Below are 13227 nucleotides of genomic sequence, written 5' to 3' on the forward strand. Positions count from 1 at the left end.
ACTGTGTGCATAGGGAAAGATCAATTCATGGAAATTGAAACAGTTTGTTATATCAGAAGCACGTGCATAGTGGAACCACCCCATCTGCATACCGAAGTGGGAATGAGGAGTGGAAATGAAGGGCAAAGTTTCAATGAAATCCATTCGTGAAACTTTATCAGAAAAGCAAATTCAATTTCAACCCTATTCAACCTGTACGTTAGAATACTGCAACAGCAATACATAAGGGGCTTGTCTAGAAAACCTGGAGGTAAAGAGCACAGATGTTGTGGTCAGATGTGGGAATGAAGAAGGGAGATGATAGGCAGAGTTTCATTGAAATCCATTCGTGAATCTTTCTCAGAAAAGCAACTTCAATTTCAGCCCCATTCATCCTGATGTTAGAGTTCTGCAACAGCAATACATAAGTGGCTTGACTAGAAAACTTAGAGGTAGAGTGCCCAGATTTTGGGGGAATGTGGGAAAGAGGAAAAGAGAAAATACCCAAGTTTCATGGAAATCCAATCGTGCATTTGCTCAGAAAAACCACTTCATTCTTAATGAATGAAGTGGTTCATACTTCTCCAACTATAGGAAGCAATGTTGAAGAAATAGTTATAAAGAATACTCATTTTCTTATGTGGGATATTGGTGGTCAAGAGTCACTGCGATCATCTTGGAACACATATTACTCAAACACAGAGTTCATCTTTCTTGTTGTTGATAGCATCGACAGGGAATGACTAGCTATTACAAAAGAAGAGTTATACAGAATGTTAGCTCATGAGGATTTAAGGAAGGCTGCAGTCCTTATCTTTGCAAATAAACAGGATATGAAAAGGTGTATGACAGCGGCTGAAATCTCTAAATACCTCACCCTCAGTTAAATTAAGGATCATCCATGGCACATTCAGTCCTGCTGTGCTTTAACAGGAGAAGGGTTATGCCAAGGTCTAGAGTGGATGACTTCCCGGATTGGCGTGAGATAACTTTTTAGCTTGAAAGAGACTGCTCTATTTATTCTATGACATGAACGTATTTCCTAGTACCTTTGGCTGCTGAGGCAGCAGCATGTTTAATTTATAAAAACACAAACCTCTATGAGTAACACTTTAATCAAGTGCAGCTGAACTGGAACATAAAAAATTTTTTCTTAACTTTTTTTAAATGCACTAATCTTCAGTTGGATGAACATAATGTATAACTGTTTTCAGCAACAGAACTCTTCTGACTGCTTATTCTAATTATTCAGTGACTGCCTTGTAAAAATGTTTGTCATATGTTTAATGTTTTCAGATGTATTGTTATAACCTTTACGACCAATTTCTTTCCATTCATGACAACCACTCCCTTCTCCCAGGTTTGACAGAGTTTTAGTGGAAAATATCAGGTACTACTTCCAAATTTTTCCAACACTTTAAACATTTAGGCTCTCTATAAATCATTTATCTCTTTGACAGAATTTATTCTAAAGAAATAAATCTGCCTAGAAGATACATGTAAGAAAGATTAAACATCATGAATATTTGCCTTTAAACTTCCCTCACATATTGCATTTCATGGAATAATTGTAAATTGCTATTAGCATGGAAATTAATTAGACTGTTAATTTATGTAAAGGAATTGAGTTCACTTTTCTGGATACAACATTTGGTAAAAACTAATCCAGGTAAAATATTTATTTGAAAGCCTGGCGTGTATGGTAAATATTATTAGGTTAATCCAGTATTTTAGGAATGTCACATAATTCACTGTATATATAATAATCAGAAGTTATTAAAGCATTACCACCACTAAAATTAAAATATGACATCTGAATCTATTTTAGTATAAATTTTCAATCAACTCTATCATCAACAAAATTTCACCTATTAATTGAAGAGACATCACATCTGCTTTCAACAGTAGCTAAAGCAAAAGTATGAACGGTCTTTTTTCTCTCTTGAAATTTGATATAGTGTCTGTCATAGCATTTTGCCACCAGCATAATATTAAAAAACAATGGGACTTTCTTTAAATATTTTTTAGAATGTTGTAGGGAGTAGCCTTAAAACAGTTGCCATCTTTGAGTGAAATATACTTCATGTCCTAAAATCTTATAGGAAGCTGCTAAACTTAATCCTAGCTTTTATAGTATTACTGCAATACCCAAAGTTAATATTCTCAACAACATATAAATTCAAATCAAAGTGAAGGAAAAGTCATAATCTGTCATAAATTTATTTATTGGATCACATTAAAAAGTTTTTGAGGCAGTTGTCTAATACCTAAATCTAAGCATTGCATGTCTTAAATTAAAATGGAGGACAGGAATTTTAATTTCAATTTTTTAAAATTTCAAATGTGTGATTTTGCTCTAAAGAAAGGTATAGAATATGTACTTAGAGAATAATATTTCATTCTTGCAGTATTTTCTTTTGGATCAAAAATAAGATTCAATGTTCATAAGAATATCAATATCTGTTTAAAAGTGGTATTTTAATTTTAATATTGTATTTGTAAATTTAAATTTTGCCATTTTCAGGTATACTTAGTTTACTATTTTAAGATGTATTAATTTAGTTAAATTTGGTAACACTTTTCTGATTTGTTTAGTGGTAGCATGACCTTGAATAGAAAAAATGGCCAGGACAAAGCTTTCTGGACTTTGAAAAATAGTTAACTTTATTTTGAAGCATTTAATTAATGATTCTATACCAAGTAGTGGTTTACTTTAGTTTAGTTTTTAATATAACCCATAATCAAGAACATGTGCAAAAAGCAGATATAAATCAATACAGATGCTTTGTGGTCTATGTATGTGTGTGTGTGTGTGAGAGAGAGAGAGAGAGAGAAGATGATGGAGGGAGATGGTAATTAAGATATATCATTTACCTAAAGCACACTTTGCCTGAATTTCTACTTGGTTTTATTGTTTACCATAAGTACTAAGGGTAATTCTCAAGTCTATCCTGAGAAAAAGTGTATTTAGTACTACAGTATTCTTCTTATGAAATAAGAAATCTGCCTTCTTGTATTCAATAAGATTGACTGGCTCAGTTTTATTCTATCAGATTACATGGTTATTTTTTATATTACCACATCAGCATTATATTTAAAGTGTTTTTAATAGTCGATTGTATTTTGTCAAACAGCTATACTAGTAGAGTCTCAGATTTACTATTTAATTTTCTAAATAATTTTTAAAAGCCATTTTGTTATTTTTTGATTAGAAGTGATTTATGTTAGTTGTTTGTTGAAAATGAAGTCATCATTCAAGTAGATTTTGTGCTAATGATTTGGGAAAGTTCAATTAGGAAGTTCATACAAGACTTTTTAAAAGGTTTCACCAGATCTTTCTTGTCAAAATGGTATGAAAACTGAGCATCCTTTACTACAAGAGAATGTCTTAACCTAAGCAAGTATTTAATACTGAAGCATTGATTTTATTCATTGTAAATCAGCCAACAGATATTATTTGAAAAATGTAAATTTGTGATTAGTGCTTTTCTTATTTTGAGATAAGTTCTTAATTTTGTACTATACCTGTTCTTTGGAAGTCTGATTAGCAGTTAATTAGTTCAACAAGGGAATAATCTGAGTTTTACCCTCTCTGTCAGATCCACATATTGCCTAGCAAAGTTTCTAGTATGTGAAAAGCAAGAAACCCAACTCACATTACCTTCAGGAGATTATTCTGCATTTTATTTTTAATTGGAGGATAAAGAATTTAAAGTTTTATTTTGTTGTTGTTATTTGAGTTGTAGATGGACACAATACCTTTATTTTTAATTTATTTATGTGGGACTGAGGATCAAACCCAGTGCCTCACACATGTTAGACCAACACTCTACCACTGAGCCCCAGCCCCAACCCCAAAGAATTTAAATTTGAGGCAAAATCTTCTTATTATGTTAAGATTAAAAATGTACTTGCCTTTGCAAGTTCAAATGTGGCATATTTTTAATTCTGACATTTTGTACTCTTTGTCTTTAAATTCATCATGCTTATTTGAGACTAATTTGAGAACTCTTAGAATTAACTGTCCTTATAAGGGAATATACTGAATGTTGTTAATGTAATTTAATTTCTTAAAACCTGAAATATTAATATATACACATATGAAATCTATTGAAAACTGAATATTAAATATGTAATTTTTGCTTTTAGATATTTGTGTTAGTATGTTTAAAGGTATATTCTATAGTCATTAGAGGAAAGTTAATACAAGGTTTTCATTGCTGAAAATTTTTAAATGTCACTACCCCTATAACCACAATCATTTTGATTAAGCATAATTTAACTTCCAGTATCTATAGAATAAAGAGATAATAATTATTTTCCTATGGAAGCTGTGAGAAATATAGGTAATGCCATTAACAATAGCCTCTAAAGAGCCATGGAATGCTCAAAAGCAAAGAAAATTTTGAAGAAAACAATGAAAGCTTTTTTGGTTTTTTAGAAGTTAGGAGAAATTATAGGTGAAATTGTTTCTGAATTGCACTCATTTAATTCATTAATGTGTAAAACATACTTTACGGAAATGTACTGGCACTATACCCATAGATGTATAAGTTTTATTGACATTTCTCTTGGAAGATCAACTTTTATGAGTCTTAATTTTTTATCTATGGCTTTGGAACCAAAGAACTTTGTATCAAATTTCAATTCCAAAACATTCTGTCAGGGTAAAGTCCCTTCAAGATACAGCACAGTATCCTGTATCTAGTAGAACATTGTACTGGCTATCTAAAGTAGTAGATCTGAATCTATTATTTATATTTTTTAAAGCCTCAAATAGGGAAGTCCATGTAGTATGAAATTATAGTCATTCATTATTTGATTACTACCCCCCATTGTCACTTCATTTATTATATAAATACAAACAAGTAGGAAAATAAAGTACCAAATAATAAGTACTATTCAAACTTAAATTGAATTAATGACTAATGATAATGCAAAAGAGAAAACAAGCCATATCACATAAGAAAGGGTAGTATGCTGCTTATAAAACATCAGTGTATGTTGGAAATACCTTCTGGAAAATTTATCTTGCTCATTTTCCTGGCTTTAATTGGATGGAAGTAGTTCAGTTTATTGCCTATAAATGCTACCCCAAACTACAGTTCCGTTTGACTTTTTAGTTTTGAAAGTATACCATAGCCAGATGTCATTATTTTACAAGTGTCTGCATAAATTTGAAACTTATAGTCAAGGTTAGGTTTTTTAGTAGTGTCTAATCTTTACTCATTGAAAATGACTGTGAAGACTGAAACCCAAAAACCAGACTCCTCCTCAAAAAATGTATATTTTAAGAATTTTTTGTAACCAAAGCTCTTTTAGAGAAGGTCAATGTGAAAAATATGTTCAACTACATTTTAAATTTAGGGGGAAAAATGTATTCAGGTGGTCTAAAGTCAGCTTTAAATGTATGTGCTTTGAAGAATTGTTTGGGAAATGTTAATTTGAATTCTTACAGTATACTTTTGGAAACAAATTCAGAATGTTTGCAATTAAAGGTAAAATCTTCAAAGTGATATTAGATAAGAAAATGCAAATAGAAGAATGAATTTCTCCCCCTCTTCTCATTTAAGGCACTTACAATTACTAGAAAGTATATTGTATTTTACTATAGAACTAGTTAATGTATATTTTTGATGTCACCAGAAAATATTGAAGACTGATTAGGTTTACAGATTTTGGAACTGTGATCACATATAGGCATCTTTTGCTCCCTCCTACCCACCTGCCTTAATCAGTAATCTTAGTGTTCTCCTGAAAATGCAAAAATAATAAAATGTGCTGTGCATAGCTTTTAGAATAGAAAACAAAGTTCTAACTGGGCTCAGTGGCACATGCCTGCAGTTGCAGCAGCTAGGGAAGCTGAGGCAGGAGGTTCATAAATTCAAGGTCAGCCAGGAACTTAGTAAGGCCCTAAGTGACTTAGCAAGACCATCTCCGAATAAAAAATAAAAAGGTGCTGAGTATATTGCTCAGTGGTAATGTGCCCCTGGGTTCAGTCCCCAGTAACAAAAAAAAAAAAAAAAAAAAAAGGAAAGAAAGTAAAGAATAGTTCTGAAAGAATGGAAATGTTCTCTTGCAAAAGCTTGTAAAATTTTAATTAAAAAGTTACCTCATTTTTCAAATCACAAGGTGCTTTGCTCAAGTTTGTGGGATGTTACACCATCCCATATATACCCCCTTCACCCAAACTGTATTTGAAATATGCAAAATTTACAACTAAGGAATTGCATTCCTTGGAGATTTTTGTTTTATTCTTAATTATTTACCACCAGCAGGACTAACACAATATATCAGATTCACATATGATTTTCATTAAAGCAAATGAGCCAATGCTTATTCAATGTTTGTTTAGTTAAATAGAATAAGGGAAAGGAAAAATCCCTTAATTTGATTGGATGTAGTATACTGCGAATATATTTCCATCAATATTGGTTAAAATAGCAAGTGACTATCATTAGATCTCAATTGTGTATGATTTCTTTGCACATTTTATTCCTACTCATAAAAGACTATAATCATTTCAATCTTACATTTTCCCTCAGAAAATTCAGGGACTTTGAAACCCCTATTTTATTCTCCTGGAGTAAACTTTCAGTATGGGTTGTGAAATTTTTTTTTTTTTTATTTTTTTACGTTTACATAGGGTAATGATGTTTCTTTTTTTTTCCGTTCCCCCCCACCCCTCCCACCCTTTTCCCTTTATACAGTCCTTCTTTCCTTCATTCTTACCGCTCTCCTTAGCCTAACTCTAAACCTAACCCTAAACCTAATGCTAACCCCTCCCACCCCCATTATATGTCCTCATCCGCTTATCAGCGAGATCATTCGTCCTTTAGTTTTTTGAGATTGGCTTATCTCACTTAGCATGATATTCTCCAATTTCGACCATTTGCCTACAAATGCCATAATTTTATCATTCTTCATTGCGGAGTAATATTCCATTGTATAAATATGCCACAGTTTCTTTATCCATTCATCAACTTTTTAATTTTGATTTTAAAGAAGTTTAGCTGCTGTTTCATTGAAAGTGTGAAATGATGGTTATTTTTTCCCAGTTATTGGATAGTTTCAAACTTTGCCATGTTCATCTGTTCCACAGAGCATAGTTTGCCTTGCTCTTGCACTTATTCTGATCAGAGTATAATGATTATAATTACGCATAATATAAATTGGTGCTTTAGAGCATTAAAAAGGAAGCATTAACTCCTGTATTCAATATACTTCTTGCCTCAGAATGTACAACTACATTAAAATGTGTATATTTGTTTTTATGTTCATTTCCTAAAATTTAAATAATATCCATCAAGGTTCAAGCTTTCCGCAAAAGCTCTAACAGTATATCTTAGCTAATCAGCTTGGGTCAAATACAAATGGTATTATAAGGTCAAAATTGTGAGTCATATCTCTCTGTGGATCCACTGCTGTAGTTCAGAGGAAAGGAAAAGTGTCTTTGACACCACAAACTGTTCTGAACCCTAACCAAGCAACTGAAATGTGGGCCATTGGTTCAAGATTATAAGCATTAACCAAGAAAATGGCAAAGCTAATTAATGATTCACATCATTACTTACTGCAAATGGTTCAAAGCATGTTCTTCTGATGGTGGGTTGTTTAAAAGACATGTTTTTGTCATTTTAGTACTTCATTACTATGGAGAAATGCATTTAATATGTTAAGTTCAGGTGGCTGGTTCTCATGATTTTATTTCTACAATTATGTTATAATGAGTTGCTTGCATGCCTACTTATCCAAGTAAAAGGATGTTGCTTGCTCTGGAATGTTCATCTTTTAGACAGGTTTTGGGTCATTTGCAATCATGGTGCAATATAGTGTAACATTCATTTGTTTTCAGTCACCAGTTTTATTTTTGTCATAATAAATAATTACTTTTTCAATTAAAAAAAAAGAAAATGCAATTCAGTTGCTGCCTACCACTGTGTGCATAGGGAAAGCTCAATTCATGGAAATCGAAACAGTTTGTTACAAAGGAAGCACCATGCATGTTGAAATCACCACATCTGTGAAGCAAAGTGGGAATGAAGAGGTGAGATCATAGGCAAAGTTTTATTGAAATCCATTCCTGAAACTTTCTCAGAAGCAACTTCAATTTCAGCCCATTCAACCTGCATGTTAGAGTACTGCGACAGCAATACATAAAGGGCTTATGGAGAAAACCTTGAGGTAGAGTGCTCAGATGTTGGTGGCAGAGTGTGAATGATGATAAGAGAAAATACCCAGAGTTTCATGGAAATCCAGTCGTGTATTTGCTCAGAAAACACAACTCAGTTTCTGCCTCACACTGTGTGCATAGGGAAAGCTCAATTCATGGAAATCAAAACAGTTTGTTATAACAAAAGCACCGTGCATGGTGGAATGACTACATCTTCAGACTAAAGTGGGAATGAGGGGGAAGATGATAGGCAAACTTTCACTGAAATCCATTCGTGAAACTCTCTCAGAAAAGCAACGTCAATTTCAGCCCTATTCAACCTGCACGTTAGAGTACTGCAACAGCAATACATAAGGGGCTTCTCAAGAGAACCTACAGGTAGAGTGCTCAGATGTTGGGGGAAGAGTGGGAATAAGGATAAGAGAAAATACCCAGAGTTTCATGGAAACTCAGTCGTGAAATTGCTCAGAAAATGCAATTTAGTTGTTGCCTAACACTGTGTGCATAGGGAAAGTTCAATTCGTGGAAATTGAAACAGTTTCTAATAACAGAAGCACTGTGCATGTAGGAATGACCACATCTGTGGCGCAACTTGGGAATGAGGAAGGGAGATGATAGGCCAAGTTTCATTGAAATCCATTCATGAATCTTACTCAGAAAAGCAACTTCAATTTCAACCCTATTCAACCTGTATGGTAGAGTACTGCAACAGCAATACATAGGGGCCTTCTCGAGAAAACCTGGAGGTAGAGTGCTCAGATATTGGGGGAAGAGTGAGAATGAGGAAAAGAGCAAATACCCAGAGTTTCATGGAAATCCAATTGGCAATTGCTCAGGAAAGGCAATTCAGGTGCTGCCTAACACTGCGAGCATAGGGAAAGCTCAATTCATGGAAATCAAAACAGTTTGTTATAGCAGAATCACCATGCATTGTGGAACCACCGCATCTGTGGAGCAAAGTGGGAATGAGGAGGGGAGGTGAGAGGCAAAGTTTCAATGAAATCCATTCATGAAACTTTCTCAGAAAAGCAACTTCAGTGCTCCAAATCCCGGAGCCAGCGCGGTATGCTCTGGCCTGCAAGTTGATTCAGGGTCCAGGACAGGGCATCCAGAGACTTCCCCAAGCTGCCTGGCCCTTTCTGGCGGGAGGTGCCTTTCAAGGCTATCTTCTTGGAGCAGACCGCCCAGTGAGAGCCTTTCTACACAGAGCCAGTCACAAATCCCTGAGTCAACGGAGAGCTTCGACCTGCAAGCAGCCTCTGGTATCAGGGCAGGAGAGTCAGAGACTTCTTCAGGCAGCCCTGCACTCCAGCCACAGACTTTTTCCATGGGTCAATCCAAGATGGCAGACTAGTGGGTGACTGCATCTCCAGTCCCTCCAGAACCCAGGATTCAAAAAGGGGAGGCATTGAGAGACTCGGACTAAAATAGAGCCACAGGTTAATCTCCCCCACCAGTTAAAGCTTGGCCTGGACAGCAGGCCCAGATATATGTGGCTTATCGGAGCAGGGTAGGGCAGCTAGAGTCTTCCTCAGGCAGCCCTGAGCACTCCAGCAGTGGGCACCTCCCACAAGGCCAACTTCTCCAACTTCTCGGAGCAGTCCCCCCAGTGAGAGCCTTTCTGATCAGAACCAGCTCTAAGTCCCAGAGCCAGCGCAGTGTGCTCCGACCCACAGGCGGCTTCAGGGACTAGGACAGTGAAGCCAGGGACTTCACCAAGCAGCCCGGCCCCCTCCAACTGAAGGCCGGGAGTGATACACTGGAAATCCACAGAGACACTACATGCCAATAGAGGAAATCTGCAATATCTCAGGGTCCCACTGATATCTGACCAATATGAGAAAGCAAGGGAAGAAAATGTCCCAAACAAACATAGACACTGTATCAATAAAACCCAATGAAAGCACAACAGACGAAATGTCAGAAAGGGACTTCAGAATGTACATAATTAAAACAATCAGGGAAGCAAATGAGGAGATGAAAGAGCAAATGCAGGCATTGAAGGAGGAGGTGAAAGAGCAAATGCAGGCATTAAATGATCACACCAATCAACAGTTAAAAGACCAAATACGGGAAGCAAGAGATCATTTCAATAAAGAGTTAGAGATACTGAAAAAAGAAAAAAAAAAAACAGAAATCCTTGAAATGAAGGAAACAATAAACGAAGTTAAAAACTCCATAGAAAGCATAACCAATAAGATAGAACACCTGGAACACAGAACCTCAGACATTGAAGAAAAAATATTTAATCTTGAAAACAAAGTTGGCTAAACAGAGAAGATGGTAAGAAATCATGAACACAATCCACAAGGATTATGGGATATCATGAAAAGGCCAAATTTAAGAATTATTGGGATTGAGGAAGGCTTGAGAAATAAACCAAAGGAATGAAAAATCTATTCAATGAAATAATATCAGAAAATTTCCCAATTCTGAAGGACGAAATGGAAAACCAAGTACAAGAGGCTTATAGGACTCCAAATATACAAAACTACCACAGACCCAAACCAAGGCACATTATTATGAAAATACCTAACATAAAAAATAAAGACAGAATTTTAAAGGCCGCGAGAGAAAAGAATCAAATTACATTCAGAGGGAAACCAATAAGAATATCAGCAGATTTTTCAATCCAGACTCTAAAAGCTATAAGGGCCTGGAACAACATTTACCAAGTCCTGAAAAAAAAAAACGGATGCCAATCAAGAATTTTATATCCAGCAAAACTTACTTTCAGATTTGACAATGAAATAAGATCATTCCATGATAAGCAAAAGCTAAAGGAATTTACAAAAAGAAAGTCGGATTTATAGAACATACTCAGCAAAATATTCCATGAGGAAGAGATGAAAAACAATGATGCAAATCAGCAACGGGAGGAACTAGCCTAAAGAAATAGCCAAATAAAGGAGAAACCAAATCATGTCAAAAAACAAAAATGAGTCAAATGACTGGGAATACAAATCATATCACAATAATAACCCTGAATGTTAATGGCCTGAACTCATCAATCAAAAGACATAGACTGGCAGATTGGATTAAAATAAAAATCCAACAATATGCTGCCTGCAATAGACTCATATCATAGAAAGAAATACCCATAGACTAAAGGTGAAAGGATGTGAAAAAACATACCATGCACATGGACACAGCAAAAAAGCTGGAATATCCATCCTCATTTGAGATAATGTGGACTTCAAGCCAAAACTAGTCAGAAGGGATAAAGAAGTACATTATATGCTGCTTAAGGGAAGCATAAATCAGCAAGACATAACAATCATAAATATCTATGCCCCGAACATTGGCTCATCCATGTACGTCAAACAAATCCTTCTCAATTCCGGAAATCAAATAGACCACAACACAATAATACTAGGCGATTTTAACACACCCCTCTCACCATCTGGATAGATCTCCCAAACAAAAATTGAATAAAGAAACCATATATCTCAATAACACAATCAACAATTTAGACTTAACGGATATATATAGAATATACCATCCAACAAAGAATGAATACACTTTCTTCTCAGCAGCACATGGATCCTTCTCCAAAATAGACCATATTTTATGCCACAAAGATACTTTAGCAAATACAAGAAGATAGAGATATTACCTTGTACTCTATCAGATCATAATGGATTGAAATTAGAAATAAATGACAGAATAAAAAACAGAAACGTCTCCAATACCTGGAGATTAAATAATACACTATTATATGATGAATGGATAACAGAAGTCATCAGGAGGGAAATAACTATATTCTTAGAAGTAAATGAGAACAAAGACACATCATATCAAAATCTCTGGGACACTATGAAAGCAGTACTTAGAGGAAGATTTAATTCATGGGGCGTATTCAACAACAGAAGTAGAAGTCAACAAATAAACGACTTAACACTACAGCTCAAAGCCCGAGAAAAAGAAGAAAACACCAACACCAAAAGTAATAGAAGACAGGAAATAGTTAAAATCAGAGCCGAAATCAATGACTTGAAACAAAAGAAACAATCGGAAAAATTAACAAAATAAGTACTTGGTTCTTTGAAAAAAATAAACAAAATTGATAAACCCTTAGCCACACTAAGAGAAAGAGGGAGAAAACTGAAATTACTAAAATTCGGAATGAACAAGAAAATATCACAACAGACACGAGTGAAATACAAAACATAATTAGAAGCTATTTTGAAAATCTATACTCCAACAAAACAGAAAACCTTGAAGACATCAACAAGTTTTTAGAGACATATGAATTACCTAAACTGAACGAAGAGGACAAACACAACTTAAATAAACCAATTTCAAGCAATAAAATAGAAGAGGTCATCAAAAGCCTACCAACAAAGAAAAGTCTGGGACCAGATGGGTTCTCAGCTGCGTTCTACAAAACCTTTAAAGAAGAGCTCATTCCAATACTCCTCAAAGTATTCCATGACATAGAAGAGGAGGGAACACTCCTAAATTCATTCTGTGAAGCCAATATCACCCTGATACCTAAACCAGACAGAGACACATCGAGGAAAGAAAACTTCAGAACAATATCCTTAATGAACATCGACGCAAAAATTCTCAACAAATTATTAGCAAATCGCATGCAAAAATATATTAAAAAGATAGTACACCACGATCAAGTGTGTTTTATCCCAGGGATGCAAGGTTGGTTCAACATCCAGAAATCAATAAATGTCATTCACCATATCAACAGACTTAAAGTTAAGAATCTCATGATTAGTTCAATAGATGCTGAAAAAGCATTCAATAAAATACAGCATTCCTTTATTACTCAAAAGACTAGAAAAAATTGGGGTAGTGGGAACATTCCTTAACATTATAAAGGCCATCTATGCTACCCCATGGCCAATATCATTCTAAATGGTGAAAAACTGAAAGCGTTCTCCCTAAAAACTGGAACAAGGCAGGGATGCCCTCTTTCACCACTTCTATTCAGTATCGTCCTTGAAACTCTAGCCAGCGCAATTAGACAGACCAAAGAAATTAAAGGGATACGAATAGGAAAAAAAGAACTCAAACTATCCCTTTTCGCTGATGAAATGATTATATATTTAGAGGAAGCC

At 34.9% G+C, this 13227-nt stretch overlaps 1 pseudogene; it reads left to right on the plus strand.

The window, feature by feature from the left end:
* Window positions 1–538: 538 nt before the first annotated feature.
* LOC124995049 (ADP-ribosylation factor-like protein 5B) lies at window positions 539–1059 on the plus strand (annotated as a pseudogene).
* Window positions 1060–13227: the final 12168 nt, after the last annotated feature.

The sequence above is a fragment of the Sciurus carolinensis genome, chromosome 10 (genome assembly GCF_902686445.1).
Source record: "Sciurus carolinensis chromosome 10, mSciCar1.2, whole genome shotgun sequence".
Classification (NCBI taxonomy): domain Eukaryota; kingdom Metazoa; phylum Chordata; class Mammalia; order Rodentia; family Sciuridae; genus Sciurus; species Sciurus carolinensis.